Genomic DNA, 16,063 nt, shown 5'->3' on the forward strand with positions numbered 1-16,063 from the left:
CAAATAAAGGACTATTTGAAGACATTTCAGTTACTTTTGTAATGTTGAAACATAAGCTATAAAGTTATTCGGAATACTAAGACATCAGCAGTACCATGGCCCTGAATCGTTTTAATTTATTTTCATTACTTAGAGGCACACTTCCTACTCCAGACACAAATGTCAGTTGATAAACGTCAGTAAACGTCAAGAAATCATACTTACCTGGACCAGGGAGTACCGTGATCAGCTAGGCGGTTTCCCCAGGATGAGGCCTTTCCATTGCACTTCGGTTGGGCTGAAACCTGCGATCACCCCAAATGTGGGTGACTCGGGGTCGTTATTTATTAGTGTGGGGGTCTGCGTTCGCGCTAACCCCTGATAATTCAATTAAAAATAACCAATAATCTCAAGCTTATGACAAAATTAGTCTGGATGTCTCTGATTAGCACGTGCCAATCGATAATGTTATTATTTCTTACAATGCTCTTTCAAGGGGTGGGTACCCCGGGTGGTCTAAATAGCCCACCATTACGGATCGCGGCCATCTCACCTGTCTGCGTGTGTTTGAGTTTCGGATTTGGCCCATGTGGTTATCAGAGAAAGCTTGCCAGTATGTTATCATGGGTCGGGAGTTCTTTCCGTTCATTTTTCTTCTCCCGGGTTCTTCCTCCACCATTTATATTGCCTGCCATGCATAGCCTATCTTGTGCTGAAAAATGGCATTAAACCCTACAACAAACAACTTTCAAAGAGCCATCTCACAACGAACGTGTGAAATATCTTTGAGTAACAGCGATCCAGCATATTTGTGAGAGAAAGAAAGAAAGAAAGAGAAATAAATGGAAACATGCTTACTGGATTCGACGAAAATCAAGTTTTATTTTCACAGAACTTCTCTGCAGCAGAGAGAGAGAGAGAGAGAGAGAGAGAGAGAAACAATATCTTCAAATAACAGGAACAACTTCGTTAATACAGCAAGCTTGTTGTCCTTATCAAAAGCAGTGAAGCTTCATCATAAGTCTCATTGTAGAGATCATCTGCATCACCAGTTACTTCTGTATCAGCAGCACTTTCAACAATCCAAAGCTTCTAGACTCGGAGTACGGCGAAGCGTAGCTGGCCAATCAGTGGCACAAAGATTTCAAATTTAATAAAACAGAGGAAACAAAAAGTAGTATTCCTTTGACCTGACAAGTCGATTTGCAGTGGTTCATAGCAAAAGAGGTTGATGCACTGCAACCTCAAATTTATACCTGCATTTTTCATTTATGACACCAAGCGATCTTACCAGTGCAAACACAATCCCTTTCCTTACGTAACAGTTCGGGAAAGCATTGTGTACTAAACAGCTGGATGTGATTGACCATAGTTCTTGCTAGACGACTATTGCTATTTCACTGTCAACTTGCTGTGAAGTAACTATGGGAGGTCAATGGCTGATATCAGTTTCAAGAACAAGACAAGCCCGAAACGCGGAATTGAAAAATGTATCCATATATTTAATTAAAAAACCATAATAGCTGAAAAATACGTACCGTTGCCTCAAGTTAAGAAATTTGCCAGGGGCCAATATACGAAACTATCCCCTGCCGTCCGAGCAAACCTATATAGCATATATCCACCGTAAAAGAAACTGAAATTGCAAATAAAGGACTATTTGAAGACATTTCAGTTACTTTTGTAATGTTGAAACATAAGCTATAAAGTTATTCGGAATACTAAGACATCAGCAGTACCATGGCCCTGAATCGTTTTAATTTATTTTCATTACTTAGAGGCACACTTCCTACTCCAGACACAAATGTCAGTTGATAAACGTCAGTAAACGTCAAGAAATCATACTTACCTGGACCAGGGAGTACCGTGATCAGCTAGGCGGTTTCCCCAGGATGAGGCCTTTCCATTGCACTTCGGTTGGGCTGAAACCTGCGATCACCCCAAATGTGGGTGACTCGGGGTCGCTATTTATTAATGTGGGGGTCTGCGATTGCGCTAACCCCTGATAATTCAATTAAAAATAACCAATAATCTCAAGCTTAGGACAAAATTAGTCTGGATGTCTCTGATTAGCACGTGCCAATCGATAATGTTATTATTTCTTACACTGCTCTTTCAAGGGGTGGGTACCCCGGGTGGTCTAAATAGCCCACCATTACGGATCGCGGCCATCTCACCTGTCTGCGTGTGTTTGAGTTTCGGATTTGGCCCATGTGGTTATCAGAGAAAGCTTGCCAGTATGTTATCATGGGTCGGGAGTTCTTTCCGTTCATTTTTCTTCTCCCGGGTTCTTCCTCCACCATTTATATTGCCTGCCATGCATAGCCTATCTTGTGCTGAAAAATGGCATTAAACCCTACAACAAACAACTTTCAAAGAGCCATCTCACAACGAACGTGTGAAATATCTTTGAGTAACAGCGATCCAGCATATTTGTGAGAGAAAGAAAGAAAGAAAGAGAAATAAATGGAAACATGCTTACTGGATTCGACGAAAATCAAGTTTTATTTTCACAGAACTTCTCTGCAGTAGAGAGAGAGAGAGAGAGAGAGAGAGAAACAATATCTTCAAATAACAGGAACAACTTCGTTAATACAGCAAGCTTGTTGTCCTTATCAAAAGCAGTGACAGCTTCATCATAAGTCTCATTGTAGAGATCATCTGCATCACCAGTTACTTCTGTATCAGCAGCACTTTCAACAATCCAAAGCTTCTAGACTCGGAGTACGGCGAAGCGTAGCTGGCCAATCAGTGGCACAAAGATTTCAAATTTAATAAAACAGAGGAAACAAATAGTAGTATTCCTTTGACCTGACAAGTCGATTTGCAGTGGTTCATAGCAAAAGAGGTTGATGCACTGCAACCTCAAATTTATACCTGCATTTTTCATTTATGACACCAAGCGATCTTGCCAGTGCAAACACAATCCCTTTCCCTACGTAACAGTTCGGGAAAGCATTGTGTACTAAACAGCTGGATGTGATTGACCATAGTTCTTGCTAGACGACTATTGCTATTTCACTGTCAACTTGCTGTGAAGTAACTATGGGAGGTCAATGGCTGATATCAGTTTCAAGAACAAGACAAGCCCGAAACGCGGAATTGAAAAATGTATCCATATATTTAATTAAAAAACCATAATAGCTGAAAAATACGCACCGTTGCCTCAAGTTAAGAAATTTGCCAGGGGCCAATATACGAAACTATCCCCTGCCGTCCGAGCAAACCTATATAGCATATATCCACCGTAAAAGAAACTGAAATTGCAAATAAAGGACTATTTGAAGACATTTCAGTTACTTTTGTAATGTTGAAACATAAACTATAAAGTTATTCGGAATACTAAGACATCAGCAGTACCATGGCCCTGAATCGTTTTAATTTATTTTCATTACTTAGAGGCACACTTCCTACTCCAGACACAAATGTCAGTTGATAAACGTCAGTAAACGTCAAGAAATCATACTTACCTGGACCAGGGAGTACCGTGATCAGCTAGGCGGTTTCCCCAGGATGAGGCCTTTCCATTGCACTTCGGTTGGGCTGAAACCTGCGATCACCCCAAATGTGGGTGACTCGGGGTCGTTATTTATTAGTGTGGGGGTCTGCGTTCGCGCTAACCCCTGATAATTCAATTAAAAATAACCAATAATCTCAAGCTTATGACAAAATTAGTCTGGATGTCTCTGATTAGCACGTGCCAATCGATAATGTTATTATTTCTTACACTGCTCTTTCAAGGGGTGGGTACCCCGGGTGGTCTAAATAGCCCACCATTACGGATCGCGGCCATCTCACCTGTCTGCGTGTGTTTGAGTTTCGGATTTGGCCCATGTGGTTATCAGAGAAAGCTTGCCAGTATGTTATCATGGGTCGGGAGTTCTTTCCGTTCATTTTTCTTCTCCCGGGTTCTTCCTCCACCATTTATATTGCCTGCCATGCATAGCCTATCTTGTGCTGAAAAATGGCATTAAACCCTACAACAAACAACTTTCAAAGAGCCATCTCACAACGAACGTGTGAAATATCTTTGAGTAACAGCGATCCAGCATATTTGTGAGAGAAAGAAAGAAAGAAAGAGAAATAAATGGAAACATGCTTACTGGATTCGACGAAAATCAAGTTTTATTTTCACAGAACTTCTCTGCAGTAGAGAGAGAGAGAGAGAGAGAGAGAGAGAAACAATATCTTCAAATAACAGGAACAACTTCGTTAATACAGCAAGCTTGTTGTCCTTATCAAAAGCAGTGACAGCTTCATCATAAGTCTCATTGTAGAGATCATCTGCATCACCAGTTACTTCTGTATCAGCAGCACTTTCAACAATCCAAAGCTTCTAGACTCGGAGTACGGCGAAGCGTAGCTGGCCAATCAGTGGCACAAAGATTTCAAATTTAATAAAACAGAGGAAACAAATAGTAGTATTCCTTTGACCTGACAAGTCGATTTGCAGTGGTTCATAGCAAAAGAGGTTGATGCACTGCAACCTCAAATTTATACCTGCATTTTTCATTTATGACACCAAGCGATCTTGCCAGTGCAAACACAATCCCTTTCCCTACGTAACAGTTCGGGAAAGCATTGTGTACTAAACAGCTGGATGTGATTGACCATAGTTCTTGCTAGACGACTATTGCTATTTCACTGTCAACTTGCTGTGAAGTAACTATGGGAGGTCAATGGCTGATATCAGTTTCAAGAACAAGACAAGCCCGAAACGCGGAATTGAAAAATGTATCCATATATTTAATTAAAAAACCATAATAGCTGAAAAATACGCACCGTTGCCTCAAGTTAAGAAATTTGCCAGGGGCCAATATACGAAACTATCCCCTGCCGTCCGAGCAAACCTATATAGCATATATCCACCGTAAAAGAAACTGAAATTGCAAATAAAGGACTATTTGAAGACATTTCAGTACTTTTGTAATGTTGAAACATAAACTATAAAGTTATTCGGAATACTAAGACATCAGCAGTACCATGGCCCTGAATCGTTTTAATTTATTTTCATTACTTAGAGGCACACTTCCTACTCCAGACACAAATGTCAGTTGATAAACGTCAGTAAACGTCAAGAAATCATACTTACCTGGACCAGGGAGTACCGTGATCAGCTAGGCGGTTTCCCCAGGATGAGGCCTTTCCATTGCACTTCGGTTGGGCTGAAACCTGCGATCACCCCAAATGTAGGTGACTCGGGGTCGTTATTTATTAGTGTGGGGGTCTGCGTTCGCGCTAACCCCTGATAATTCAATTAAAAATAACCAATAATCTCAAGCTTATGACAAAATTAGTCTGGATGTCTCTGATTAGCACGTGCCAATCGATAATGTTATTATTTCTTACACTGCTCTTTCAAGGGGTGGGTACCCCGGGTGGTCTAAATAGCCCACCATTACGGATCGCGGCCATCTCACCTGTCTGCGTGTGTTTGAGTTTCGGATTTGGCCCATGTGGTTATCAGAGAAAGCTTGCCAGTATGTTATCATGGGTCGGGAGTTCTTTCCGTTCATTTTTCTTCTCCCGGGTTCTTCCTCCACCATTTATATTGCCTGCCATGCATAGCCTATCTTGTGCTGAAAAATGGCATTAAACCCTACAACAAACAACTTTCAAAGAGCCATCTCACAACGAACGTGTGAAATATCTTTGAGTAACAGCGATCCAGCATATTTGTGAGAGAAAGAAAGAAAGAAAGAGAAATAAATGGAAACATGCTTACTGGATTCGACGAAAATCAAGTTTTATTTTCACAGAACTTCTCTGCAGTAGAGAGAGAGAGAGAGAGAGAGAGAGAGAGAGAGAGAGAGAAACAATATCTTCAAATAACAGGAACAACTTCGTTAATACAGCAAGCTTGTTGTCCTTATCAAAAGCAGTGAAGCTTCATCATAAGTCTCATTGTAGAGATCATCTGCATCACCACTTACTTCTGTATCAGCAGCACTTTCAACAATCCAAAGCTTCTAGACTCTTAGTACGGCGAAGCGTAGCTGGCCAATCAGTGGCACAAAGATTTCAAATTTAATAAAACAGAGGAAACAAAAAGTAGTATTCCTTTGACCTGACAAGTCGATTTGCAGTGGTTCATAGCAAAAGAGGTTGATGCACTGCAACCTCAAATTTATACCTGCATTTTTCATTTATGACACCAAGCGATCTTGCCAGTGCAAACACAATCCCTTTCCTTACGTAACAGTTCGGGAAAGCATTGTGTACTAAACAGCTGGATGTGATTGACCATAGTTCTTGCTAGACGACTATTGCTATTTCACTGTCAACTTGCTGTGAAGTAACTATGGGAGGTCAATGGCTGATATCAGTTTCAAGAACAAGACAAGCCCGAAACGCGGAATTGAAAAATGTATCCATATATTTAATTAAAAAAACATAATAGCTGAAAAATACGCACCGTTGCCTCAAGTTAAGAAATTTGCCAGGGGCCAATATACGAAACTATCCCCTGCCGTCCGAGCAAACCTATATAGCATATATCCACCGTAAAAGAAACTGAAATTGCAAATAAAGGACTATTTGAAGACATTTCAGTTACTTTTGTAATGTTGAAACATAAGCTATAAAGTTATTCGGAATACTAAGACATCAGCAGTACCATGGCCCTGAATCGTTTTAATTTATTTTCATTACTTAGAGGCACACTTCCTACTCCAGACACAAATGTCAGTTGATAAACGTCAGTAAACGTCAAGAAATCATACTTACCTGGACCAGGGAGTACCGTGATCAGCTAGGCGGTTTCCCCAGGATGAGGCCTTTCCATTGCACTTCGGTTGGGCTGAAACCTGCGATCACCCCAAATGTGGGTGACTCGGGGTCGTTATTTATTAGTGTGGGGGTCTGCGTTCGCGCTAACCCCTGATAATTCAATTAAAAATAACCAATAATCTCAAGCTTAGGACAAAATTAGTCTGGATGTCTCTGATTAGCATGTGCCAATCGATAATGTTATTATTTCTTACACTGCTCTTTCAAGGGGTGGGTACCCCGGGTGGTCTAAATAGCCCACCATTACGGATCGCGGCCATCTCACCTGTCTGCGTGTGTTTGAGTTTCGGATTTGGCCCATGTGGTTATCAGAGAAAGCTTGCCAGTATGTTATCATGGGTCGGGAGTTCTTTCCGTTCATTTTTCTTCTCCCGGGTTCTTCCTCCACCATTTATATTGCCTGCCATGCATAGCCTATCTTGTGCTGAAAAATGGCATTAAACCCTACAACAAACAACTTTCAAAGAGCCATCTCACAACGAACGTGTGAAATATCTTTGAGTAACAGCGATCCAGCATATTTGTGAGAGAAAGAAAGAAAGAAAGAGAAATAAATGGAAACATGCTTACTGGATTCGACGAAAATCAAGTTTTATTTTCACAGAACTTCTCTGCAGTAGAGAGAGAGAGAGAGAGAGAGAAACAATATCTTCAAATAACAGGAACAACTTCGTTAATACAGCAAGCTTGTTGTCCTTATCAAAAGCAGTGACAGCTTCATCATAAGTCTCATTGTAGAGATCATCTGCATCACCAGTTACTTCTGTATCAGCAGCACTTTCAACAATCCAAAGCTTCTAGACTCTTAGTACGGCGAAGCGTAGCTGGCCAATCAGTGGCACAAAGATTTCAAATTTAATAAAACAGAGGAAACAAAAAGTAGTATTCCTTTGACCTGACAAGTCGATTTGCAGTGGTTCATAGCAAAAGAGGTTGATGCACTGCAACCTCAAATTTATACCTGCATTTTTCATTTATGACACCAAGCGATCTTGCCAGTGCAAACACAATCCCTTTCCCTACGTAACAGTTCGGGAAAGCATTGTGTACTAAACAGCTGGATGTGATTGACCATAGTTCTTGCTAGACGACTATTGCTATTTCACTGTCAACTTGCTGTGAAGTAACTATGGGAGGTCAATGGCTGATATCAGTTTCAAGAACAAGACAAGCCCGAAACGCGGAATTGAAAAATGTATCCATATATTTAATTAAAAAACCATAATAGCTGAAAAATACGCACCGTTGCCTCAAGTTAAGAAATTTGCCAGGGGCCAATATACGAAACTATCCCCTGCCGTCCGAGCAAACCTATATAGCATATATCCACCGTAAAAGAAACTGAAATTGCAAATAAAGGACTATTTGAAGACATTTCAGTTACTTTTGTAATGTTGAAACATAAGCTATAAAGTTATTCGGAATACTAAGACATCAGCAGTACCATGGCCCTGAATCGTTTTAATTTATTTTCATTACTTAGAGGCACACTTCCTACTCCAGACACAAATGTCAGTTGATAAACGTCAGTAAACGTCAAGAAATCATACTTACCTGGACCAGGGAGTACCGTGATCAGCTAGGCGGTTTCCCCAGGATGAGGCCTTTCCATTGCACTTCGGTTGGGCTGAAACCTGCGATCACCCCAAATGTGGGTGACTCGGGGTCGTTATTTATTAGTGTGGGGGTCTGCGTTCGCGCTAACCCCTGATAATTCAATTAAAAATAACCAATAATCTCAAGCTTATGACAAAATTAGTCTGGATGTCTCTGATTAGCACGTGCCAATCGATAATGTTATTATTTCTTACACTGCTCTTTCAAGGGGTGGGTACCCCGGGTGGTCTAAATAGCCCACCATTACGGATCGCGGCCATCTCACCTGTCTGCGTGTGTTTGAGTTTCGGATTTGGCCCATGTGGTTATCAGAGAAAGCTTGCCAGTATGTTATCATGGGTCGGGAGTTCTTTCCGTTCATTTTTCTTCTCCCGGGTTCTTCCTCCACCATTTATATTGCCTGCCATGCATAGCCTATCTTGTGCTGAAAAATGGCATTAAACCCTACAACAAACAACTTTCAAAGAGCCATCTCACAACGAACGTGTGAAATATCTTTGAGTAACAGCGATCCAGCATATTTGTGAGAGAAAGAAAGAAAGAAAGAGAAATAAATGGAAACATGCTTACTGGATTCGACGAAAATCAAGTTTAATTTTCACAGAACTTCTCTGCAGTAGAGAGAGAGAGAGAGAGAGAGAGAGAGAGAGAGAGAGAGAGAGAGAGAGAGAGAGAAACAATATCTTCAAATAACAGGAACAACTTCGTTAATACAGCAAGCTTGTTGTCCTTATCAAAAGCAGTGAAGCTTCATCATAAGTCTCATTGTAGAGATCATCTGCATCACCAGTTACTTCTGTATCAGCAGCACTTTCAACAATCCAAAGCTTCTAGACTCGGAGTACGGCGAAGCGTAGCTGGCCAATCAGTGGCACAAAGATTTCAAATTTAATAAAACAGAGGAAACAAAAAGTAGTATTCCTTTGACCTGACAAGTCGATTTGCAGTGGTTCATAGCAAAAGAGGTTGATGCACTGCAACCTCAAATTTATACCTGCATTTTTCATTTATGACACCAAGCGATCTTGCCAGTGCAAACACAATCCCTTTCCCTACGTAACAGTTCGGGAAAGCATTGTGTACTAAACAGCTGGATGTGATTGACCATAGTTCTTGCTAGACGACTATTGCTATTTCACTGTCAACTTGCTGTGAAGTAACTATGGGAGGTCAATGGCTGATATCAGTTTCAAGAACAAGACAAGCCCGAAACGCGGAATTGAAAAATGTATCCATATATTTAATTAAAAAACCATAATAGCTGAAAAATACGCACCGTTGCCTCAAGTTAAGAAATTTGCCAGGGGCCAATATACGAAACTATCCCCTGCCGTCCGAGCAAACCTATATAGCATATATCCACCGTAAAAGAAACTGAAATTGCAAATAAAGGACTATTTGAAGACATTTCAGTTACTTTTGTAATGTTGAAACATAAACTATAAAGTTATTCGGAATACTAAGACATCAGCAGTACCATGGCCCTGAATCGTTTTAATTTATTTTCATTACTTAGAGGCACACTTCCTACTCCAGACACAAATGTCAGTTGATAAACGTCAGTAAACGTCAAGAAATCATACTTACCTGGACCAGGGAGTACCGTGATCAGCTAGGCGGTTTCCCCAGGATGAGGCCTTTCCATTGCACTTCGGTTGGGCTGAAACCTGCGATCACCCCAAATGTGGGTGACTCGGGGTCGTTATTTATTAGTGTGGGGGTCTGCGTTCGCGCTAACCCCTGATAATTCAATTAAAAATAACCAATAATCTTAAGCTTATGACAAAATTAGTCTGGATGTCTCTGATTAGCACGTGCCAATCGATAATGTTATTATTTCTTACACTGCTCTTTCAAGGGGTGGGTACCCCGGGTGGTCTAAATAGCCCACCATTACGGATCGCGGCCATCTCACCTGTCTGCGTGTGTTTGAGTTTCGGATTTGGCCCATGTGGTTATCAGAGAAAGCTTGCCAGTATGTTATCATGGGTCGGGAGTTCTTTCCGTTCATTTTTCTTCTCCCGGGTTCTTCCTCCACCATTTATATTGCCTGCCATGCATAGCCTATCTTGTGCTGAAAAATGGCATTAAACCCTACAACAAACAACTTTCAAAGAGCCATCTCACAACGAACGTGTGAAATATCTTTGAGTAACAGCGATCCAGCATATTTGTGAGAGAAAGAAAGAAAGAAAGAGAAATAAATGGAAACATGCTTACTGGATTCGACGAAAATCAAGTTTTATTTTCACAGAACTTCTCTGCAGTAGAGAGAGAGAGAGAGAGAGAGAGAGAGAGAGAGAGAGAGAGAAACAATATCTTCAAATAACAGGAACAACTTCGTTAATACAGCAAGCTTGTTGTCCTTATCAAAAGCAGTGACAGCTTCATCATAAGTCTCATTGTAGAGATCATCTGCATCACCAGTTACTTCTGTATCAGCAGCACTTTCAACAATCCAAAGCTTCTAGACTCTTAGTACGGCGAAGCGTAGCTGGCCAATCAGTGGCACAAAGATTTCAAATTTAATAAAACAGAGGAAACAAAAAGTAGTATTCCTTTGACCTGACAAGTCGATTTGCAGTGGTTCATAGCAAAAGAGGTTGATGCACTGCAACCTCAAATTTATACCTGCATTTTTCATTTATGACACCAAGCGATCTTGCCAGTGCAAACACAATCCCTTTCCCTACGTAACAGTTCGGGAAAGCATTGTGTACTAAACAGCTGGATGTGATTGACCATAGTTCTTGCTAGACGACTATTGCTATTTCACTGTCAACTTGCTGTGAAGTAACTATGGGAGGTCAATGGCTGATATCAGTTTCAAGAACAAGACAAGCCCGAAACGCGGAATTGAAAAATGTATCCATATATTTAATTAAAAAACCATAATAGCTGAAAAATACGCACCGTTGCCTCAAGTTAAGAAATTTGCCAGGGGCCAATATACGAAACTATCCCCTGCCGTCCGAGCAAACCTATATAGCATATATCCACCGTAAAAGAAACTGAAATTGCAAATAAAGGACTATTTGAAGACATTTCAGTTACTTTTGTAATGTTGAAACATAAGCTATAAAGTTATTCGGAATACTAAGACATCAGCAGTACCATGGCCCTGAATCGTTTTAATTTATTTTCATTACTTAGAGGCACACTTCCTACTCCAGACACAAATGTCAGTTGATAAACGTCAGTAAACGTCAAGAAATCATACTTACCTGGACCAGGGAGTACCGTGATCAGCTAGGCGGTTTCCCCAGGATGAGGCCTTTCCATTGCACTTCGGTTGGGCTGAAACCTGCGATCACCCCAAATGTGGGTGACTCGGGGTCGTTATTTATTAGTGTGGGGGTCTGCGTTCGCGCTAACCCCTGATAATTCAATTAAAAATAACCAATAATCTCAAGCTTAGGACAAAATTAGTCTGGATGTCTCTGATTAGCATGTGCCAATCGATAATGTTATTATTTCTTACACTGCTCTTTCAAGGGGTGGGTACCCCGGGTGGTCTAAATAGCCCACCATTACGGATCGCGGCCATCTCACCTGTTTGCGTGTGTTTGAGTTTCGGATTTGGCCCATGTGGTTATCAGAGAAAGCTTGCCAGTATGTTATCATGGGTCGGGAGTTCTTTCCGTTCATTTTTCTTCTCCCGGGTTCTTCCTCCACCATTTATATTGCCTGCCATGCATAGCCTATCTTGTGCTGAAAAATGGCATTAAACCCTACAACAAACAACTTTCAAAGAGCCATCTCACAACGAACGTGTGAAATATCTTTGAGTAACAGCGATCCAGCATATTTGTGAGAGAAAGAAAGAAAGAAAGAGAAATAAATGGAAACATGCTTACTGGATTCGACGAAAATCAAGTTTTATTTTCACAGAACTTCTCTGCAGTAGAGAGAGAGAGAGAGAGAGAGAGAGAAACAATATCTTCAAATAACAGGAACAACTTCGTTAATACAGCAAGCTTGTTGTCCTTATCAAAAGCAGTGACAGCTTCATCATAAGTCTCATTGTAGAGATCATCTGCATCACCAGTTACTTCTGTATCAGCAGCACTTTCAACAATCCAAAGCTTCTAGACTCGGAGTACGGCGAAGCGTAGCTGGCCAATCAGTGGCACAAAGATTTCAAATTTAATAAAACAGAGGAAACAAATAGTAGTATTCCTTTGACCTGACAAGTCGATTTGCAGTGGTTCATAGCAAAAGAGGTTGATGCACTGCAACCTCAAATTTATACCTGCATTTTTCATTTATGACACCAAGCGATCTTGCCAGTGCAAACACAATCCCTTTCCCTACGTAACAGTTCGGGAAAGCATTGTGTACTAAACAGCTGGATGTGATTGACCATAGTTCTTGCTAGACGACTATTGCTATTTCACTGTCAACTTGCTGTGAAGTAACTATGGGAGGTCAATGGCTGATATCAGTTTCAAGAACAAGACAAGCCCGAAACGCGGAATTGAAAAATGTATCCATATATTTAATTAAAAAACCATAATAGCTGAAAAATACGCACCGTTGCCTCAAGTTAAGAAATTTGCCAGGGGCCAATATACGAAACTATCCCCTGCCGTCCGAGCAAACCTATATAGCATATATCCACCGTAAAAGAAACTGAAATTGCAAATAAAGGACTATTTGAAGACATTTCAGTTACTTTTGTAATGTTGAAACATAAGCTATAAAGTTATTCGGAATACTAAGACATCAGCAGTACCATGGCCCTGAATCGTTTTAATTTATTTTCATTACTTAGAGGCACACTTCCTACTCCAGACACAAATGTCAGTTGATAAACGTCAGTAAACGTCAAGAAATCATACTTACCTGGACCAGGGAGTACCGTGATCAGCTAGGCGGTTTCCCCAGGATGAGGCCTTTCCATTGCACTTCGGTTGGGCTGAAACCTGCGATCACCCCAAATGTGGGTGACTCGGGGTCGTTATTTATTAGTGTGGGGGTCTGCGTTCGCGCTAACCCCTGATAATTCAATTAAAAATAACCAATAATCTCAAGCTTATGACAAAATTAGTCTGGATGTCTCTGATTAGCACGTGCCAATCGATAATGTTATTATTTCTTACACTGCTCTTTCAAGGGGTGGGTACCCCGGGTGGTCTAAATAGCCCACCATTACGGATCGCGGTCATCTCACCTGTCTGCGTGTGTTTGAGTTTCGGATTTGGCCCATGTGGTTATCAGAGAAAGCTTGCCAGTATGTTATCATGGGTCGGGAGTTCTTTCCGTTCATTTTTCTTCTCCCGGGTTCTTCCTCCACCATTTATATTGCCTGCCATGCATAGCCTATCTTGTGCTGAAAAATGGCATTAAACCCTACAACAAACAACTTTCAAAGAGCCATCTCACAACGAACGTGTGAAATATCTTTGAGTAACAGCGATCCAGCATATTTGTGAGAGAAAGAAAGAAAGAAAGAGAAATAAATGGAAACATGCTTACTGGATTCGACGAAAATCAAGTTTAATTTTCACAGAACTTCTCTGCAGTAGAGAGAGAGAGAGAGAGAGAGAGAGAGAGAGAGAGAGAGAGAGAGAGAGAAACAATATCTTCAAATAACAGGAACAACTTCGTTAATACAGCAAGCTTGTTGTCCTTATCAAAAGCAGTGAAGCTTCATCATAAGTCTCATTGTAGAGATCATCTGCATCACCAGTTACTTCTGTATCAGCAGCACTTTCAACAATCCAAAGCTTCTAGACTCTTAGTACGGCGAAGCGTAGCTGGCCAATCAGTGGCACAAAGATTTCAAATTTAATAAAACAGAGGAAACAAAAAGTAGTATTCCTTTGACCTGACAAGTCGATTTGCAGTGGTTCATAGCAAAAGAGGTTGATGCACTGCAACCTCAAATTTATACCTGCATTTTTCATTTATGACACCAAGCGATCTTGCCAGTGCAAACACAATCCCTTTCCTTACGTAACAGTTCGGGAAAGCATTGTGTACTAAACAGCTGGATGTGATTGACCATAGTTCTTGCTAGACGACTATTGCTATTTCACTGTCAACTTGCTGTGAAGTAACTATGGGAGGTCAATGGCTGATATCAGTTTCAAGAACAAGACAAGCCCGAAACGCGGAATTGAAAAATGTATCCATATATTTAATTAAAAAACCATAATAGCTGAAAAATACGCACCGTTGCCTCAAGTTAAGAAATTTGCCAGGGGCCAATATACGAAACTATCCCCTGCCGTCCGAGCAAACCTATATAGCATATATCCACCGTAAAAGAAACTGAAATTGCAAATAAAGGACTATTTGAAGACATTTCAGTTACTTTTGTAATGTTGAAACATAAGCTATAAAGTTATTCGGAATACTAAGACATCAGCAGTACCATGGCCCTGAATCGTTTTAATTTATTTTCATTACTTAGAGGCACACTTCCTACTCCAGACACAAATGTCAGTTGATAAACGTCAGTAAACGTCAAGAAATCATACTTACCTGGACCAGGGAGTACCGTGATCAGCTAGGCGGTTTCCCCAGGATGAGGCCTTTCCATTGCACTTCGGTTGGGCTGAAACCTGCGATCACCCCAAATGTGGGTGACTCGGGGTCGTTATTTATTAGTGTGGGGGTCTGCGTTCGCGCTAACCCCTGATAATTCAATTAAAAATAACCAATAATCTCAAGCTTATGACAAAATTAGTCTGGATGTCTCTGATTAGCACGTGCCAATCGATAATGTTATTATTTCTTACACTGCTCTTTCAAGGGGTGGGTACCCCGGGTGGTCTAAATAGCCCACCATTACGGATCGCGGCCATCTCACCTGTCTGCGTGTGTTTGAGTTTCGGATTTGGCCCATGTGGTTATCAGAGAAAGCTTGCCAGTATGTTATCATGGGTCGGGAGTTCTTTCCGTTCATTTTTCTTCTCCCGGGTTCTTCCTCCACCATTTATATTGCCTGCCATGCATAGCCTATCTTGTGCTGAAAAATGGCATTAAACCCTACAACAAACAACTTTCAAAGAGCCATCTCACAACGAACGTGTGAAATATCTTTGAGTAACAGCGATCCAGCATATTTGTGAGAGAAAGAAAGAAAGAAAGAGAAATAAATGGAAACATGCTTACTGGATTCGACGAAAATCAAGTTTTATTTTCACAGAACTTCTCTGCAGTAGAGAGAGAGAGAGAGAGAGAGAGAGAGAGAGAGAGAGAGAGAGAGAGAGGGAGAGAGAAACAATATCTTCAAATAACAGGAACAACTTCGTTAATACAGCAAGCTTGTTGTCCTTATCAAAAGCAGTGAAGCTTCATCATAAGTCTCATTGTAGAGATCATCTGCATCACCAGTTACTTCTGTATCAGCAGCACTTTCAACAATCCAAAGCTTCTAGACTCGGAGTACGGCGAAGCGTAGCTGGCCAATCAGTGGCACAAAGATTTCAAATTTAATAAAACAGAGGAAACAAAAAGTAGTATTCCTTTGACCTGACAAGTCGATTTGCAGTGGTTCATAGCAAAAGAGGTTGATGCACTGCAACCTCAAATTTATACCTGCATTTTTCATTTATGACACCAAGCGATCTTGCCAGTGCAAACACAATCCCTTTCCCTACGTAACAGTTCGGGAAAGCATTGTGTACTAAACAGCTGGATGTGATTGACCATAGTTCTTGCTAGACGA

General features: G+C 40.9%; 10 non-coding genes across 10 annotated transcripts; all 10 read left to right on the forward strand.

The window, feature by feature from the left end:
- The first annotated feature begins 196 nt into the window (after positions 1-196).
- LOC149772270 (U1 spliceosomal RNA) lies at positions 197-360 on the forward strand. Its single transcript, XR_016417812.1, has one exon. It is a non-coding gene; the product is annotated as a U1 spliceosomal RNA (small nuclear RNA).
- Positions 361-1,820: 1,460 nt separating this feature from the next.
- On the forward strand, positions 1,821-1,984 carry LOC149772271 (U1 spliceosomal RNA). Its single transcript, XR_016417933.1, has one exon. It is a non-coding gene; the product is annotated as a U1 spliceosomal RNA (small nuclear RNA).
- Positions 1,985-3,441: 1,457 nt separating this feature from the next.
- LOC149772272 (U1 spliceosomal RNA) lies at positions 3,442-3,605 on the forward strand. The gene has a single exon (XR_016417813.1). It is a non-coding gene; the product is annotated as a U1 spliceosomal RNA (small nuclear RNA).
- A 1,458-nt stretch (positions 3,606-5,063) lies between these two features.
- Positions 5,064-5,227, forward strand: LOC149772273 (U1 spliceosomal RNA). The gene has a single exon (XR_016417937.1). It is a non-coding gene; the product is annotated as a U1 spliceosomal RNA (small nuclear RNA).
- A 1,470-nt stretch (positions 5,228-6,697) lies between these two features.
- On the forward strand, positions 6,698-6,861 carry LOC149772274 (U1 spliceosomal RNA). Its single transcript, XR_016417815.1, has one exon. It is a non-coding gene; the product is annotated as a U1 spliceosomal RNA (small nuclear RNA).
- A 1,453-nt stretch (positions 6,862-8,314) lies between these two features.
- LOC149772275 (U1 spliceosomal RNA) lies at positions 8,315-8,478 on the forward strand. Its single transcript, XR_016417816.1, has one exon. It is a non-coding gene; the product is annotated as a U1 spliceosomal RNA (small nuclear RNA).
- Positions 8,479-9,964: 1,486 nt separating this feature from the next.
- LOC149772276 (U1 spliceosomal RNA) lies at positions 9,965-10,128 on the forward strand. The gene has a single exon (XR_016417817.1). It is a non-coding gene; the product is annotated as a U1 spliceosomal RNA (small nuclear RNA).
- A 1,473-nt stretch (positions 10,129-11,601) lies between these two features.
- On the forward strand, positions 11,602-11,765 carry LOC149772277 (U1 spliceosomal RNA). Its single transcript, XR_016417818.1, has one exon. It is a non-coding gene; the product is annotated as a U1 spliceosomal RNA (small nuclear RNA).
- A 1,457-nt stretch (positions 11,766-13,222) lies between these two features.
- Positions 13,223-13,386, forward strand: LOC149772278 (U1 spliceosomal RNA). Its single transcript, XR_016417819.1, has one exon. It is a non-coding gene; the product is annotated as a U1 spliceosomal RNA (small nuclear RNA).
- Positions 13,387-14,866: 1,480 nt separating this feature from the next.
- LOC149772279 (U1 spliceosomal RNA) lies at positions 14,867-15,030 on the forward strand. The gene has a single exon (XR_016417820.1). It is a non-coding gene; the product is annotated as a U1 spliceosomal RNA (small nuclear RNA).
- The last annotated feature ends 1,033 nt before the right edge of the window (positions 15,031-16,063 follow it).

The sequence above is a fragment of the Sinohyriopsis cumingii genome, unplaced genomic scaffold (assembly GCF_028554795.1).
Source record: "Sinohyriopsis cumingii isolate HCF-2022 unplaced genomic scaffold, ASM2855479v2 utg001517l, whole genome shotgun sequence".
NCBI classification, from domain to species: Eukaryota; Metazoa; Mollusca; class Bivalvia; order Unionida; family Unionidae; genus Sinohyriopsis; species Sinohyriopsis cumingii.